Source organism: Octopus bimaculoides, chromosome 11, assembly GCF_046866305.1.
Source record: "Octopus bimaculoides isolate indiv1 chromosome 11, ASM4686630v1, whole genome shotgun sequence".
Taxonomy (NCBI): Eukaryota; Metazoa; Mollusca; class Cephalopoda; order Octopoda; family Octopodidae; genus Octopus; species Octopus bimaculoides.
Window position 1 is genome coordinate 34,304,681 of NC_142938.1, and position 13,423 is coordinate 34,318,103.

The window sequence follows — 13,423 nt, forward strand, 5'->3', positions numbered from 1 at the left end:
AAAACCAAGAAATTTTCATTTTCAAATGTTCTCCGTTATTCATGCCTCTTTGCTAAAAAGTGAGAATTTTCTCTGTTTTTCATGCTTTTTGCAATTATTTGTGACATTCTGTTTGCCAAAAACTTTGTGATTTCAGTGAACTTTTTGTTAAATATATTCTTCTTATCAACCATCTAACGTATATTAACCTATTATACTTCAGAATGAAAAGTGTGTTGCAAAAATGAAAAGTAAGTTAATGTGTGAAAAGTCACGAAAAAAACACGACATTTTCTTTTTCAAATTTTGTCTGTTTTTCATGCTTATTTGCAATTTCTTGTGACTTTCTGTTTTGCCAGAAACTTTGTGATTTCAGTGAACTCTTTCATAAATATAATCTTGTTATCATTCATCTAACGTATATTAACCAATTAGAATTCAAAATGAAAATTGTTTGTCGCAAAAATGTCGCATCTAATGTGTGAAAAAAACACGAAAAAAACACGAAATTTTCCTTTTCACATTCTCATTTTTTTTCATGCATATTTGGAATTTTTTGTAACTTTCTGTTTTGCCAGAAAGTTTGGGATTTCAGTGAACTCTTTGATAAATATGATCTTCTCATCAATCATCTAACGAATATTAGCCCATTAGACTTCAAAATGAAGTGTGTTTGTTTCAAAAATGAAAATTAACTTAACGTGTGAAAAGACAAAAAAAAAGCACGAAATTTTCATTTTCAAATTTTCTGTTTTTCATGCATATTTGCAATTTTTTGTGACTTCAGGTTTTGCGAGAAACGTTATGGTTTCTGTGAACTCTTTGATAAATATAATCTCATCAATCATCTGACGAATATTAACGCATGTGACTTCAAAATGATAAGTGTTTGTTTCAAAAATGTAAAGTAACTTAATGTGTGAAAAGTCACGAAAAAAATACGAAATTTTCTATATCAAATTTTCTGTGCTTATTTGCAATATTTTGTGACTTTCTGTTTTGCCACAAACTTTGTGATTTCAGTGAACTTTTTGTTAAATATAATCTTCTTATCAACTATCTAACGTAGACTTCAGAATGAAAAGTGTGTTGCAAAAATGAAAAGTAAGTTAATGTCTGAAAAGTCACGAAAAAAACACGAAATTTTCTTTTTCAAATTTTGTCTGTTTTTCATGCTTATTTGCAATTTCTTGTGACTTTCTGATTTGCCACAAACTTTGTGATTTCGATGAACTCCTTGATAAATATAATCTTCTCATTAATCATCTAACGTATATTAACACATTAGACTTCAAAATGAAATGTGTTTGCTTAAGAAGTGAGAATTTTTGCGTGAAAAGGCACGAAAAAAAAACCAAGAAATTTTCATTTTGAAATGTTCTCTGTGTTTCATGCTTCTTTGCTAAAAAGTGAGAATTAATGCGTGAAAAGGCACGAAAAAAAAACAAGAAATTTTCATTTTCAAATTTTCTCTGTTTTTCATGCTTCTTTGCAATTTTTTAAGACTTTCAGTTTTGCCACAAACTGTGATTTCGGTAAAGTCTTTGATAAATATAAACTTCTCATTAATCATCTGACGTATATTAACCCATTAGATCTCAAAATGAAAAGTGTTTGTTGCAAAAATTTAAAGTTTTCATTTTCCAATTTTCTGTGTTTTTCATGCTTATTTGCAATATTTTGTGACTCTCTGTTTTGCTAGAAACATTATGATTTCTGTGAACTCTTTGATAAATATAATTTTCTAATCAATCACCTGACGTATATTAACGCATGTGACTTCAAAATGAAAAGTGTTTGTTGCAAAAATGAAAATTAACGAAAAAAAGACACGAAAAAAGCACAATATTTTCATTTTCAAATTTTCTGTTTTTCATGCTTATTTTCAATTTTTGTGACTTTCTGTTTTGCCAGAAAATTGGTAATTCAGTTGAACTCCTTGGTAAATATAATATTCTCATCAATCATCTAACGGATAGTAACCCATTAGACTTCGAAATGAAAACTGTTTGCTGCAAAAATGAAAAGTAAATTAATGTGTAAAAAGACACGAAAAAACTCGGAATTTTCATTTTCAACTTTTCTCTGATTTTCATGCTTATTTGGAAAGTAAGTTAATATCTAAAAAGTCACGAAAAAAACACATTTTCTGTTTCAAATTTTGTCTGTTTTTCATGCTTATTTGCAATTTCTTGTGACTTTCTGTTTTGCCACACACTTTGTGATTTCGGTGAACTCCTTGATAAATATAATCTTCTCATCAATCATATAACGAATATTAACCCACGATACTTCAAAATGAAAAGTGTTTGTTGCAAAAATGTAACTTAATGTGTGAAAAGTCACGAAAAAAATACGATACTTTCATTTTCAAATTTTCTCTGTTTTTCTTGCATATTTGCAATTTTTGTGACCTTCTGCTTTGCTACAAACTTTATCATTTCTGTGAACTGTTTGATAAATATAATCTTCTCATCAAACATCTGACGTACACATTAGGTTTCAAAATGAAACGTGTTTGTTGAAAAGATGTAAAGTATGTTAATGTGTGAAAAGACACGAAAAAAACACGAAACATTCATTTTCAAATTTTCTCTAGTTTTCATGCTTACATGCAATTTTTTGTGACTTTCTGTTTTGCCACAAACTTTATCATTTCGGTGAACTCTTTGATAAATATAATTATCTCATGAATCATCTTACGTATATTACCCCATCAGATTTCAAAATGAAAAGTGTTTGTCGCAAAAATGGCGCATCTAATGTGTGAAAAGACATGAAAGAAACACGTAATTATTATTTTCCAATTTTCTCTGTTTTTCATGCTTATCTAAAATTTTTTGTGACTCTCTGTTTTGCCAGGAACTTTGTCATTTCGGTGACCTCTTTGATAAATATAATCTTCTCATCAATCTTCTAACGTATATTAACCCATTAAACTTCAAAATGAAAAGTGTTTGTTGCAAAAATGTAAAGTATCTTAATGTGTGAAAAGACACGAACAAAGCACGACAATTACTTTTTCAAATTTTGTCTGTTTTTCATGCTTATTTGCAATTTTTGTGACTTTCTGTTTTGCCAGAAACTTTGTGATTTCGGTGAACTCCTTGATAAATATAATCTTCTCATCCACCATGTAACGAATATTAACCTGTGTGACTTCAAAATGAAAAGTGTTTGTTGCGAAAATGAAAAGTAACTTAACGTGTGAAAAGTCACGAAAAAAGCACAATATTTTCATTTTCAAATTTTCTCTGATTTTCATGCTTATTTGCAATTTTCTGTGACATTCTGGTTTGCCACAAAATTTGTGATTTCGGTGAATTCGTTCATAAATATAATCCTCTCATCATTCATGTAACGTATATTAACACATTAGATTTCATAATGAAAAGTGTTTGTTGAAAAGATGTAAAGTATGTTAATGTATGAAAAGACGCGAAAAAAAACACACGAAACATTCATTTTCAAATTTTCTCTGTTTTTCGTGCTTATATGCAATGTTTTGTGACATTCTTTTTTGCCACAAACTTTGTGATTTCATTGAACACTTTGTTAAATATAATCTTCTTATTAATCATCTAACGTATATTAACGCATTAGACTTCAGAATGAAAAGTGATTGTTACAAAAATGAAAAGTAAGCTAAGAATCACGAAAAAAAACACATTTTCTTTGTCAAATTTTGTCTTTATTTCATGCTTATTTGCAATTACTTCTGACTTTCTGTTTTGCCACACACTTTGTGATTTCGGTGAACTCCTTGATAAATATAATCTCATCAATCATATAACGAATATTAACCCATTAGACTTCAAAAAGAAAAGTGTTTGTTGTAAAAATGTAACTTAATGTCGGAAAAGTCACGAAAAAATACAAAATTTTCATTTTCAAATATTCTCTGTTTTTCTTGCATATTCGCAATTTTTTGTGACCTTCTGCTTTGCCACAAACTTTGTCATTTCTGTGAAATATTTGATAAATATAATCTTCTCATCAAACATCTGACGTACATTAACCCATTAGATTTCATAATGAAAAGTGTTTTTTGAAAAGATGTAAAGTATATTAATGTGTGAAAAGACACGAAAAAAACACGAAACATTCATTTTCAAATTTTCTCTAGTTTTCATGCTTATATGCAATTTTTTGTGACTTTCTGTTTTGCCACAAACTTTGTCATTTCGGTGAACTCTTTGATAAATATAATCTTGTCATGAATCATCTTACGTATATTAACCCATCAGATTTCAAAATGAAAAGTGTTTATCTCAAAAATGTCGCATCTAATGAGTGAAAAGACACCAAAAAAACACGAAATTTTCATTTTCAAATTTTGTATGTTTTTCATGCTTATTTGCAATTTTCTGTGACTTTCTGTTTTGCCAGAAACTTAGTGATTTCGGTGAACTGCTTGATAAATATAATCTTCTCATCAATCATGTAACGAATATTGACCCATTAGACTTAAAAATGAAGTGTGTTTGTTGCAAAAATGTAAAGTAACTTAATGTGTGAAAAGTAACGAAAAAATATACGAAATTTTCTGTGATTTTCTGTTTTGCCAGAAACTTAGTGATTTCGGTGAACTCTTTGATAAATATAATCTTCTCACCAAATATCTGGCGTTCATTAAGCCATTAGATTTCAAATGAAAAGTGTTTGTTGAAAAAATGTAAAGTACATTAATGTGTGAAAAGACACGAAAAAAAAAACGAAACATTCATTTTCAAATTTTCTGTTTTTCATGCTTATTTGCAATCTTTTGTGACTTTCTGTTTTGCCACAAGCTTTGTCATTTCGGTGAACTCTTTCATAAGTATAATCTTCTCCTGATTCATCTGACGTATATTAACCCATTAGATTTCAAAATGAAAATTCTTTGTTTCAAAAATGAAAATTAACTTAATGTGTGAAAAGACAAGAAAAAAGCACGAAATATTCATTTTCAAATTTTCTTTGTTTCTCTTGCGTATTTGCAATTTTTTGTGTCTTTCTGTTTTGTCAAAAACATCGTTATTTCGGTGAAGTCTTTGATGAATATAATCTTCTCATTAATCATCTGACCTATGTTAACCCATTAGACTTCAAAATGAAAAGTGTTTTTTGCAAAAATGAAAAGTATCTTAATGTGTAAAGACACGGAAAAAGCACAATATTTTCATTTTCAAATTTTCTTTGTTTTTCATGCTTATTCTTTTACTCGTTTACTTGTTTCTGTCATTTGACTGCGGCCATGCTGGAGCACCGCCTTTAGTCGAGAAAATCGACCCCAGGACTTATTCTTTGTAAGCCTAGTACTTATTCCATCGGTCGCTTTTTGCCAAACCGCTAAGTTACTGGAACGTAAACACACCACCATCGGTTGTCAAGTGTTGGTAGGGGGACAAACACAGACACACACACACACACACACACACACACATATATATATATATACATATATACGACAGTCTTCTTTCAGTTTCTGTCTACCAAATCCACTCACAAGGTTTTGGTCGGCCTGAGGCTATAGTAGTAAACACTTGCCCAAGGTGCCACGCAGTGGGACTGAACCCGGAACCATGTGGTTGGTAAGCAAGCTACTTACCACACAGCCACTCCTGCGCCTATTGCTTATTTGCATTTTTTTTGTGACTTTCTGTTCTGCAAAAATCTTTCTGATTTCGTTATCTTCTAACGTATATTACCCATTAGACTTCAAAATGAAAAGTATTTGTTGCAAAAATGTAAAGGAACTTAACGTGTGAAAAGTCACGAAAGAACACGACATTTTCTTTTTCAAATTTTCTGTGATTTTCATGCTTACTTGCAATTTTTGTGACTTTCTGTTTTGCTAGAAACTCTGTGATTTTGGTGAACTACTTGATAAATATAATATTCTCATCAATCGTCTGACGTATAATAACCCATTATATTTCAAAATGAAAAGTGTTTGTCGCAAACATGTCGCATCTAATGAGTGAAAAGACACGAAAAAACACGAAGTTTTCATTTTCAAATTCTCTTTTTTTTTCATGCTTATTTACAACTTTTTGTGACATTCTGCTTTGCCACAAGCTTTGTTATTTCGGTGAAATCTTTGATAAATATAATCTTCTTATCAATCATCTAACTTATTTTAACCCAGTAGACTTCAGAATGAAAGGTATTCCTTGAAAATATGTAAAGTAACTCCATGTGTGAAAAGTAACTCCATGTGTGAAAAGTCACGAAAAAAATACGAATTTTCATTTTCAAATTTTCTCTGTTTTACTTGAATATTTGCAATTTTTTGTGACCTTCTGCTTTGCCACTCTTTTCGGTGCACTCTTTGATAAATATAATCTTCTCATCAAACATCTGACGTGCATTAACCCATTAGATTTCAAAATGAAAAGTGTTTGTTGAAAAAATGTAAAGTATGTGAATGTGGGAAAAGACACGAAAAAACACGAAACATTTATTTTCAAATTATCTCTGTTTTTCATGCTTCATTTTCATTTTTCATTTCATATAGTTTCAGCTCATGAGCTGTGACCATGCTGGGGCACCTCCATTTGGTGTTGCTACACAATTTTACTTCACGAATTATACTTCAGGAATTGACATTTGGTTCATGAGAGAGTTTGATGCAGCTGCACTCATCTGCATCTGAGACACCTGACAGGAATATGTCCAGCCTCATCTTCAAGACACCTACATCCACCGCATGCAGGTCTCTCGGGTCCTTCGGGAGGATATTGAAGAGCTGTGGACCTCTGAAACACAGGCTATTGCAGTATCTTTTCCTACATCTGGATGGCAAATTTGGGGTCCTTGCCACTATGCAATGGCGTCCAGTTCTTTTATTTGTGTAACTTTCGATGCCAAAGTTTGGGACAATTCCTTCGAGGAACTTCCAGCGTCTACGTTGTAAGGAATAGAGTCTTAATCCCGTGAGTCTTTCCCAATAGCTTATATGCTGCATAGAAGCTATCTTCTTTGTGTAGCTTCGTTGGATTGCCTCAAGTTCTGAGCTTAATTTGACACTTGTTGGTGACCATAGCTTAGAGCAATAGTCAAAGTGGCTTAGAACAAGTGTCTTCCAGAGCACCATCATGGTTTCCATGCTTATTTGCAATTTTTTGTGACTTTCTGTTTTGCCACACACTTTGTCATTTCGGTGAACTCTTTGATAAATATAATCTTCTCATCAATCATCTGACGTATATTAAAGCATTAGATTTCAAAATGAAAGTAGTTTGTCGCATAAATGTCGAATCTAATGTGTAAAAAGTCACGAAAATGAACGCGAAATTTTCATTTTCAAATTCTCTTTTTTCCATGCTTATTTGCAATTGTTTGTGACATTCTGTTTTGCCACAAACTTTGTGATTTCAGTGAATTCTTTGATAATTATGATCTTCTCATCAATCCTCTAACGCATATTTACCGATCAGACTTCAAAATGAAGTGTATTTGTTTCAAAAATGAAAATTAACTTAATGTGTGAAAAGACAAGAAAAAAACACGAAATTTTCATTTTCAAATTCTCTTTGTTCCATGCTTATTTGCAATTGTTTGTGACATTCTGTTTTGCCACAAACTTTGTGATTTCAGTGAATTCTTTGATAATTATGATCTTCTCATCAATCCTCTAACGCATATTTACCGATCAGACTTCAAAATGAAGTGTATTTGTTTCAAAAATGAAAATTAACTTAATGTGTGAAAAGTCAAGAAAAAAACACGAAATTTTCATTTTCAAATTCTCTTTTTTCCATGCTTATTTGCAATTGTTTGTGACATTCTGTTTTGCCACAAACTTTGTGATTTCAGTGAATTCTTTGATAATTATGATCTTCTCATCAATCCTCTAACGCATATTTACCGATCAGACTTCAAAATGAAGTGTATTTGTTTCAAAAATGAAAATTAACTTAATGTGTGAAAAGACAAGAAAAAAACACGAAATTTTCATTTTCAAATTCTCTTTTTTCCATGCATATTTGCAATTTTTTATGACTCTCTGTTTTGCCACACACTTTGTGATTTCGGTGACGTCTTTGATAAATATAATCTTCTCATCAATCATATGGCGTATATTAACCCATTAGATTTCAAAATGAAATGTGTTTGTCGCAAAAATGTCACATCTAATGTGTGAAAAGACACCAAAAAGGACGAAATTTTCATTTTCAAATTCTCTTTTTTTCATGCTTATTTGCAACTTTTTGTGACATTCTGCTTTGCCACAAGCTTTGTCATTTCGGTGAACTCTTTGATAAATATAATCTTCTCATCAATCATCTGACGTATATTAAACCATTAGATTTCAAAATGAAAAGAGTTTGTCGCATAAATGTCGAATCTAATGTGTAAAAAGTCACGAAAATGAACGCGAAATTTTCATTTTCAAATTCTCTTTTTTCCATGCTTATTTGCAATTTTTTGTGACATTCTGTTTTGCCATAAACTTTGTGATTTCAGTGACCTCTTTGATAATAATGATCTTCTCATCAATCTTCTAACGCATATTTACCGATTAGACTTCAAAATGAAGTGTATTTGTTTCGAAAATGAAAATTAACTTAATGTGTGAAAAGACACAAAAAAAACACGATTTTTTCATTTACAACTTTTCTCTGTTTTTCATGCATATTTGCAATTTTTTGTGACTTTCTGTTTTGCCACACTCTTTGTCATTTCGGTGAACTCTTTGATAAATATAATCTTCTCATTAATCTTCTGACGTATATTAAAGCATTAGATTTCAAAATGAAAAGAGTTTGTCGCATAAATGTCGAATCTAATGTGTAAAAAGTCACGAAAATGAACGCGAAATTTTCATTTTTAAATTCTCATTTTTCATGCTTATTTGCAATTTTTTATGACATTCTGTTTTGCCACAAACTTTGTGATTTCTGTGGACTCTTTGATAAATATATTCTTCCTATCAATCATTTAACTTATATTAACCCATTACACTTCAGAATGAAAGGTTTTCCTTGGAAAAATTTAAAGTAACTTAATGTGTGAAAAGTCACGAAATTTTCTTTTTCAAATTTTCTCCGTTTTACATGAATATTTGCAATTTTTGTGACCTTCTGCTTTGCCGCAAACTTTGTCATTTCGGTGGACTCTTTCATTAATATAATCTTCTCATCAAGCATCTGGCGTACATTAACCCATTAGATTTCAAAATGAAAAGTGTTTGTTGAAAAAATGTAAAGTATGTTAATGTGGGAAAAAACACGAAACATTCAATTTCAAATTTTCTCTGTTTTTCATGCTTCATTTTCATTTTTCATTTCATATAGTTTAGGCTAATGTGCTGTGACCATGCTGGGGCACCTCCATTTGGTGTTGCTACACAATTTTACTTCACGAATTTTACTTCACGAATTGACATTTGGTTCATGAGAGAGTTTGATGCAGCTGCACTCATCTGCACCTCCTGCCATGAAGTTGGTTCATCTGAGACACCTGACAGGAATATGTCCAGCCTCATCTTCAAGACACCTACATCCACCGCATGCAGGTCTCTCAGGTCCTTCGGGAGGATATTGAAGAGCTGTGGACCTCTGAAACACAGGCTATTGCAGTATCTTTTCCTACATCTGGATGGCAAATTTGGAGTCCTTGCCACTACGCAATGGCGTCCAGTTCTTTTATTTGTGTAACTTTTGATGCCAAAGTTTGGGACAATTCCTTCGAGGATCTTCCAGATGTATATTATGGCATATCTTTCTCGTCTACGTTCTAAGGAATAGAGTCTTAATCTCTTGAGTCTTCCCCAATAGCTTATATGTTGCATAGCTTATATGTAGCTTCGTTGGATTGCCTCAAGTTCTGAGATTAATTTGACACCTGTTGGTCACCATAGCTTAGAGCAATGGTCAAAGTGGCTTAGAACAAGTGTGTTCCAGAGCACCATCATGGTTTCCATGCTTATTTGCAATTTTTTGTGACTTTCTGTTTTGCCGCACACTTTGTCATTTCGGTGAACTCTTTGATAAATATAATCTTCTCATCAATCATCTGACGTATATTAAAGCATTAGATTTCAAAATGAAATGTGTATGTCGCATAAATGTCGAATCTAATGTGTAAAAAGTCACGAAAATGAACGCGAAATTTTCATTTTTAAATTCTCATTTTTCATGCTTATTTGCAATTTTTTATGACATTCTGTTTTGCCACAAACTTTGTGATTTCTGTGGACTCTTTGATAAATATATTCTTCCTATCAATCATTTAACTTATATTAACCCATTACACTTCAGAATGAAAGGTTTTCCTTGGAAAAATTTAAAGTAACTTAATGTGTGAAAAGTCACGAAATTTTCTTTTTCAAATTTTCTCCGTTTTACATGAATATTTGCAATTTTTGTGACCTTCTGCTTTGCCGCAAACTTTGTCATTTCGGTGGACTCTTTCATTAATATAATCTTCTCATCAAGCATCTGGCGTACATTAACCCATTAGATTTCAAAATGAAAAGTGTTTGTTGAAAAAATGTAAAGTATGTTAATGTGGGAAAAAATACGAAACATTCAATTTCAAATTTTCTCTGTTTTTCATGCTTCATTTTCATTTTTCATTTCATATAGTTTAGGCTAATGTGCTGTGACCATGCTGGGGCACCTCCATTTGGTGTTGCTACACAATTTTACTTCACGAATTTTACTTCACGAATTGACATTTGGTTCATGAGAGAGTTTGATGCAGCTGCACTCATCTGCACCTCCTGCCATGAAGTTGGTTCATCTGAGACACCTGACAGGAATATGTCCAGCCTCATCTTCAAGACACCTACATCCACCGCATGCAGGTCTCTCAGGTCCTTCGGGAGGATATTGAAGAGCTGTGGACCTCTGAAACACAGGCTATTGCAGTATCTTTTCCTACATCTGGATGGCAAATTTGGAGTCCTTGCCACTACGCAATGGCGTCCAGTTCTTTTATTTGTGTAACTTTTGATGCCAAAGTTTGGGACAATTCCTTCGAGGATCTTCCAGATGTATATTATGGCATATCTTTCTCGTCTACGTTCTAAGGAATAGAGTCTTAATCTCTTGAGTCTTCCCCAATAGCTTATATGTTGCATAGCTTATATGTAGCTTCGTTGGATTGCCTCAAGTTCTGAGATTAATTTGACACCTGTTGGTCACCATAGCTTAGAGCAATGGTCAAAGTGGCTTAGAACAAGTGTGTTCCAGAGCACCATCATGGTTTCCATGCTTATTTGCAATTTTTTGTGACTTTCTGTTTTGCCGCACACTTTGTCATTTCGGTGAACTCTTTGATAAATATAATCTTCTCATCAATCATCTGACGTATATTAAAGCATTAGATTTCAAAATGAAATGTGTATGTCGCATAAATGTCGAATCTAATGTGTAAAAAGTCACGAAAATGAACGCGAAATTTTCATTTTCAAATTCTCTTTTTTTCATGCTTATTTGCAATTTTTTGTGACATTCTGTTTCGCCACAAACTTTGTGATTTCGGTGGACTGTTTGATAAATATAATCTTCTTATCAATCATTTAACCCATTACACTTCAGAATGAAAGGTTTTAAAGTAACTTAATGTGTGAAAAGTCACGAAAAAAATACGAAATTTACTTTTTCAAATTTTCTCCGTTTTACTTGAATATTTGCAATTTTTTGTGAACTTCTGCTTTGCCACAAACTTTGTCATGACGGTGGACTCTTTGATAATTATAATTTCTCATCAAACATCTGACGTACATTAACCCATTAGATTTCAAAATGAAAAGTGTTTGTTGAAACATTCATTTTCAAATTTTCTCTGTTTTTCATGCTTCATTTTCATTTTTCATTTCATATAGTTTCAGCTCATGAGCTGTGACCAAGCTGGGGCACCTACATAATTTTACTTCAGGAATTGACATTTGGTTCATGAGAGAGTTTGATGCAGCTGCACTCATCTGCACCTCCTGCCATGAAGTTGGTTCATCTGAGACACCTGACAGGATTATGTCCAGCCTCATCTTCAAGACACCTACGTCCACCGCATGCAGGTCTCTTAGGGCCTTCGGGAGGATATTGAAGAGCTGTGGACCTCTGAAACACAGGCTATTGCAGTATCTTTTGCTACATCTGGATGGCAAATTTGGAGTCCTTGCCACTATGAAATGGCGTCCAGTTCTTTTATTTGCGTAACTTTTGATGCCAAAGTTTGGGACAATTCCTTCGAGGATCTTCCAGATGTATATTATGGCATATCTTTCTCGTCTACGTTCTAAGGAATAGAGTCTTAATCTCTTGAGTCTTTCCCAATAGCTTATATGCTGCATAGAGGCTATCTTCTTTGTGTAGCTTCGTTGGATTGCCTCAAGTTCTGAGATTGATTTGACACTTGTTGGTGACCATAGCTTAGAGCAATAGTCAAAGTGGCTTAGAACAAGTGTGTTCCAGAGCACCATCATGGTTTCCATGCTTATTTGCAATTTTTTGTGACTTTCTGTTTTGCCGCACACTTTGTCATTTCGGTGAACTCTTTGATAAATATAATCTTCTCATCAATCATCTGACGTATATTAAAGCATTAGATTTCAAAATGAAATGTGTATGTCGCATAAATGTCGAATCTAATGTGTAAAAAGTCACGAAAATGAACGCGAAATTTTCATTTTCAAATTCTCTTTTTTTCATGCTTATTTGCAATTTTTTGTGACATTCTGTTTCGCCACAAACTTTGTGATTTCGGTGGACTGTTTGATAAATATAATCTTCTTATCAATCATTTAACCCATCACACTTCAGAATGAAAGGTTTTAAAGTAACTTAATGTGTGAAAAGTCACGAAAAAAATACGAAATTTACTTTTTCAAATTTTCTCCGTTTTACTTGAATATTTGCAATTTTTTGTGAACTTCTGCTTTGCCACAAACTTTGTCATGACGGTGGACTCTTTGATAATTATAATTTCTCATCAAACATCTGACGTACATTAACCCATTAGATTTCAAAATGAAAAGTGTTTGTTGAAACATTCATTTTCAAATTTTCTCTGTTTTTCATGCTTCATTTTCATTTTTCATTTCATATAGTTTCAGCTCATGAGCTGTGACCATGCTGGGGCACCTACATAATTTTACTTCAGGAATTGACATTTGGTTCATGAGAGAGTTTGATGCAGCTGCACTCATCTGCACCTCCTGCCATGAAGTTGGTTCATCTGAGACACCTGACAGGATTATGTCCAGCCTCATCTTCAAGACACCTACGTCCACCGCATGCAGGTCTCTTAGGGACTTCGGGAGGATATTGAAGAGCTGTGGACCTCTGAAACACAGGCTATTGCAGTATCTTTTGCTACATCTGGATGGCAAATTTGGAGTCCTTGCCACTATGAAATGGCGTCCAGTTCTTTTATTTGCGTAACTTTTGATGCCAAAGTTTGGGACAATTCCTTCGAGGATCTTCCAGATGTATATTATGGCATATCTTTC